General features: G+C 35.2%; 1 long non-coding RNA gene across 1 annotated transcript in view; it reads left to right on the forward strand.

Annotated features, from left to right (window-relative positions):
- The window catches only part of LOC129266660 (uncharacterized), a 4474-nt gene extending 325 nt beyond the window's left edge, over positions 1 to 4149 (forward strand). The window contains exons 2-4 of the long non-coding RNA XR_010294429.1: positions 1462 to 1628; positions 2399 to 2511; positions 3454 to 4149. This is a non-coding gene — a long non-coding RNA (uncharacterized LOC129266660). The remainder of the gene's footprint in view (positions 1 to 1461; positions 1629 to 2398; positions 2512 to 3453) is intronic.
- Positions 4150 to 6262: the final 2113 nt, after the last annotated feature.

Consider the following 6262-nt stretch of genomic DNA (forward strand, 5'->3'; position numbering starts at 1 on the left):
GCTGTCACGTTTTTATGATCCGCACATGGCTGCAATTTTATAAATTTTGCAAAGAGAATTCTTTATATTGTTCTACCTTTATGTCATTCTATGTTGCAAATCATATTTTTTCATTTCCTTTGGTTTTGTAATAATTTTGTTGCTCGGTGTGGTCGGAGATATCCTTGATCACCAGGCAAACCAGCGTGTGCAATTGTAAATGTACACATATCCAATGGGGCCATCCTAATTCTGTGTTACAGAAATTGGAATTGAACAGGAGCTAAATCACATGGTAATAGTGTGAGTGGTAAATTTGTAAAGTGGATGTTCTCAACTATTAATGTAGGCTTAGGCTAAGCCTTAGCAAGTCACAAGTCGAATGAAGTGAAGGCTCTCGACAGCTGGCGAGGATTCGGGGGGGGGGGTGATGCGATTGTGGCAGAGGTGCGTTCACACCCAATAAAAATTAAAATCTAGATATATAAAAAAATTATTAGATCTAACTAAGTTTTAAATAGTGCAACCGGCCCGTGGCCGTACTGGTATAGCTTATAGGCCTAGATCTATCTTAAATTATCTTTGACTTTGCGCACCCAAGTGAAATGATCGAGGAATTGCATAGCTCCCTTTTAAAAAAAAGATTGATCGTCCAATTTGGGGGAGAGGAAATAATGCTCTTCATTTGTATGCGATTATGAAGTTTGTTTTGCTTTTATTTTTCTAAGTCAATTTTTTAGACAAATTACTATTTAGCATGAATCTGCAATAGCATCGGTGTTATTGGGGTAAATAAATTAAATTATTGTTGATAATGTCTCTTAATCTATTTTTTGAAAAATACTGTCGTACCACATAAAGTTAGAGTCTAGTCATACCTAACCTTAAATAGCATGTAAAGGTTAAAGGTCTCTTCATTAGAAAAAAATATAGGAGAATATGGAATGGATCTCATCAATCCCAAGTATTTTTCTGCCTTGAATCTCATATTAAAGTTCCATTGAACAAAGGTCACAGTCCAGAAATAGTTGACAGTTTGATGGGGATGCAATTTGCTGCAGTTATGAATTAGGAGCCTATTCATATTTTTTATTAATTTGATCGTGGCTTTTAACCGGCAAGGTATCCAAGCGCTATTGAGTTAGAAAAAAACTTTTATTTTTATTTTTGAATTAAAAAAAAAAATTATTGAAAAAGCTGTTTTACTATTTTGTATGGTTAATGTGTTAATTACCGTCTTGTTTATAATCAAGTGAAAATTATATGAATTAACAAGGATAAATTGTTGACCGATTGTTGGTAAATTCTATAAATTTCAGGATAATAAAAGAAGAAAAATGATTGGTATATTCGATCATTCCCCTTTATGAAATGTCAACAATATTCATTGAAAGTGCAGTATTTTTCAATGATCACTGTAAATCTACATATTTTCTTTGCTACATGTATAACAATGTGATATTATTAATATTTTAATTTCAGACTATGGACATTTGAACAGTATGCAGAAGAAGACGGATCTGGAACTAGAAAGCAAGGCTCTGACTGGTCTACTACAGCAAGGAATGTGCCAGCGGCCAATCTGATGAACATGTGACAGAAGATTTGGCAATGGGTGAAGAAATACTGAGATTGAAATGCAACCACAGGTAACATGTAGACTAGTAAAATGCGATAATGATTAAAAAATAATGAAGGATATTGTTTTGGTTGCAGAATGTAAAATCATAAAAACCCACATCAATGACAATGAAATCGGACTGTGACCAGATTTTCTATTTAAAGTCAGTTTGAAATGCAAACATTACATAAGCATGAAAGACATAATAGATTCAATATATTTTGCATGTTAGCTGCAGGGTCAGCAGAACGGTTTTGAAAGTGAGGGGGCTGAGCCGAAAGTGGGGGGGGGGGGGGGGCTGACCAATGCAAAAAAGCATAAGCAGATGGTCAATTTTACATTTTTGTACATGGTTTTGGAAAACAGTGCGGGGGCTGAAAAATATGAAATGACCATCTGGTTACGATTTTTTGCATGGTCAGCCCGTTCACTGTAAAAACCGTTCCGCTGACCCTGCAGCTAACATGCACCCCCCCCCGCCGGTTTCCGGAGCCCCTGCTCCCACCCCTCAATCCATTTAGCACTACTTGCTCATGTGTATGTACATACAAGCTACATTGTGAGGAATAATTTCACTTTTTAAGTTTCTCAGCCAGAGCATATGTCATTTACTATTGTTTGTATTTTTTATTAACATAATAAAAACTTGAACCCTTTATTTACCCCCTTCTATATGAAACCTGGTAATCAAAAGATGTTTTATTTCCTGTTTTTAGACATGTACATATACATGTGAGAAGAAATACCAGATTATGGCAAATATTTTAATTAGTTATTTCAATACTATTTTTCCTTCAGGTGGAGGCTTCAACCAAACTTTTCAGACAGACATGAGATACAAAGTTACACAAGTATAAATGGTTGAAGGTTTAGGAGAGCCAGACAAGAAGGCAGGAAATGTGATGTCACTTGTAAGTTAAAACACACTTATTTATGACTGCCTCACTTTGGCGAAGAAAGTAAAGTCACATTAAAAAAAATATTAAATTACTGGTACTGCTCTCTTCTTTATTTGGTCTACTCAAATATTTGAAAACAATGACATCTATAAGTGCTTAGATGCTTAATGGATTAATGGTGATATTTATTGGACAGTTGTAAAACAACCAATATCAATCAATGCTAGATGGTGTGACTTGCTTTCTATTGCCAAAGTAGTAAATGAATGTTCCATTGTTCTGCATTCCTATTAGACCCCCCCCCCCCCGCCCCATCACCATCTGCTTTGTATGGGAGTAACACTGGAAGATTACCCCCCCCCCAAAAAAAAAAAAAAAAAAAAATTATATCACTTGTAGGCCTGTATAAATGTAATGCCTACAAAAGCAGTCATGAAACCTCATTAATTCAAATGATCTTGGTAGGGGGGGGGGGGTGCCTCAGGATCTTGCCTGTTGATTGTGCACTCGCTTCAGAAATCATGCTGCTGTTCCTGATGGTTTTTTTTTTAAATTTAATATGATAACATGACTCTTGCATGAAATCAGCATTTGGCTCAAGAAATAAAGACCAAATGTGATAATTTTGGATTTTGACTCCCTTTCTTTGGTAAACCAATGAGAAAAACCCAAGTCATTAAAATCAATTGTGTATAAAAAAAGAGGAAATTTTAATCATTTTCTTATGCATTTCTTTGTTATTAACTTTTTTGTTTTCATTGTTTAATAAGGCTTTGGTGACAATATTTTAACCATTTAGAACTTAAAGTTCTTATTTCAAACATTAGAAATAAAAAAATGTAAGTTTTAACAATGATAATTAAATTAAGAATAAATGACTGATATCAATAATGATGGAAATTGATATCTTTATTAATAAAATATCACATGCTCTATAAATTAAATCCATTTCAGTTACTTCAATGAACATGGACAGCAGCAGGAGCAACAACAGCATCAGCAGCTGAAACTACAACTGCAGTAATAGATGCAACAACCACACCGACAACATCAACAGCAGCAGGAGCTCCAACAACCATGCAGAGAACATCGGGCGCAACATAAATAACTTCATCAAGAGATGCAACAACCACAGTGGTAAACATCAACAGCAGTAGCAACAACGACAGTAGAAACAAAGCCAACAGCAAGGATTCTAACAAGCAATCATACAAGCAACAACACAAGCGACAACATCAATAGATGCATCAGGAGATGCAACAGCCACACTCGTAAACAGCAGCAGTAGCAGCGATGACAACAGCAACCACACAGGCAACACCTTGAGCAACATCAGTAGCAAAAATAACTAATTGCACCAGGAGATGCAACAACCACACCCACAACACCAAGAGCAGCAAAAACAAACAGCAATTCCAGCAATCACGATGACAACAGCAGCAGCAACACCAACAACACTAATGAACATTGAAAAAACTTGTACAAAAGTCAATGAGGTCGCATTTTTCAGACATTATCAGACATTATTGATTAAAAAATGCACAATGATTTATTTGGGTTAAAGAAAATTATGTTTGAAAAAATGTGTACATTTGAAGATGTTTCCTATGTATTGATTGATATAATATAGTTTTAAAGATGAAAATATTATTCTTGAAATGTCTACTTTTTATTTGTCATTGACTAAAAGTAAATACATTTTCTTTGAATTTTCTCAATGAAATGAAAAATAAGCAATTTATTAAAATGTTATATTCAAAATCAACTGAAATTGATCGATTTTAGCTGCAAAGGCCCTCAAAAGGCTGATTAGTCAGTGAAAATTGGATTAGTCGGTGAAAATAAGTTTTGTCGGTAGGTGAAGGCCACCGACCAAATTAGTCGGTGGTTTCCAATAATTTGTCGGAGAAAATCACCGACAAATTTTCATGAAATGAAATTTAGTCGGTGATGGCAAAATTGTCGGTGAAAATGAAATTAGTCGGTGAAAATCACATTTAGTCGGAGAAAACCACCGACTAATTGTTTGATGAAACGCCCCCCTGATTAAGGCGCCCCTGTGTACTTTTCGGAAAAATAGCGGCCCCTCCCTCCCCCAGGCAATCATAAGTGCCTTAAATGCATGTCAAATTATCCTATTTCATAGGCACATGAAGAAGAGGCAATTGAATAATGGTTTTATAATGATGTGTTCATGAATAAATGTAATATCACTTAGAAAAAAATAATCAATGCGAGCAGAGAATAATGACGGCGATATGGCCATTTTAAAGGTTCACTCAAGCGTGACGCGCGCACAAAAGAATATGACGTAATATCATTAGCATAACAATGAAGAGTTGAATAGGGGTAATTAGCATAACAATGGAAGAGTAGTCGGGGAAACACAGCCATTGAATAGGGGGTTGATTAGCATAACAATGGAAGAGTAGTCTGGAAAGATAGCCATTGAATAGGGATGATTGCCATAACAATGGTGAATACGAAGAGATAGGATGGCCATTGAATAGGGGATCATTTAAATAACAATAATCGCAGTGACGTAGTAATGTTACGTATAACAAAGAAAAAGTAGTCTGGAAAGATGGGAATTCAATAGAGGATAATTTAAATAAAAGAGGTAGGACTACGAGGCAGAAGGGTTTTTCAAAGGGGGATCATTTAGATAACAATGAGCACAGTGACTTTGTAATGTTACGTATCGGTTGGAAGCGACGGAAGAGTCTCACTGGAAACGAATCAACAAACAAAAAATTGAATGGAAGGATTGAAAATGCTATTGTTACATAATACATTTTAGGTAGAATACTAACAATGTAGAAATAACAAAGATTGGTTATTGCATTCCTCGCTTTGTTAGAAAAACAAAGATTGTTTTCGACCATGACATCTTGAATAGCTCGCTTTCTTTCATCTATTATAATATAGATAGAAAAGAAGATGTAGTGAATAGTTCTTGCATTCTTTGCTTTCATTTTTTTCGAATTTCTCTTGGTCTGACATAGTTTCGTAGTGATTGGAGATGATACACCCTGGTATCGCTACGCAACGATTTTCCATCGACGCCATCCCTGGAACACAATCCTTTTCAAACCTGTCAAGCATGTCTTTGTGATCTCCCCAAATTACTTCCTTTGCAACTCCTTGATTTTCCATCGCTTCCATCGATTTTCCTCTTATTTTGGATCTTCCCCCATATAGTGAAACCCTTCTCCCTCTATCATCATGTTCTCTAACATACTCGCAATAAAGAAAGGATAATAAATCCAGCTATTGTAAAATGCTTTATGTGACGAATATCCTCGTAGATCAAGGATATCTTCGTTAAGAGGCGAGGTTGCCTCGAATTTACGGAAACTAAATGATACATCTGAAGATCGAGCCATTTTATCTCTATTAAATTTATCGAAAATGAATGTAAAAAAAACTAACAAAGACTGGTATGTTTCCCTCTTCGCTTCAATCGGTTATTTTGCTAAATGGTAGAAAGTGAACTATACATATATACCTTGTTGGTCGAATACAACTTTTGATTTTTCAATCTATTTCAATCGGTATTTTGTTAAATGAAAGCAAAGAATGCAAAAACTATTCACTGCATCTTCTTTTCTATCTATATTATAATAGATAAAAGAAGGCGAACTATTTAAGATGTCATGGTCGAAAACAACCTTTGATTTTCTAACAAAGCGAGGAATGCAATAACTAATCTTTGTATCTTCGCTCCAATCGGTAGAAAGCAAACTACTTAAGGATGTCTTGG

This window comes from Lytechinus pictus, chromosome 8 (assembly GCF_037042905.1).
Source record: "Lytechinus pictus isolate F3 Inbred chromosome 8, Lp3.0, whole genome shotgun sequence".
Taxonomy (NCBI): domain Eukaryota; kingdom Metazoa; phylum Echinodermata; class Echinoidea; order Temnopleuroida; family Toxopneustidae; genus Lytechinus; species Lytechinus pictus.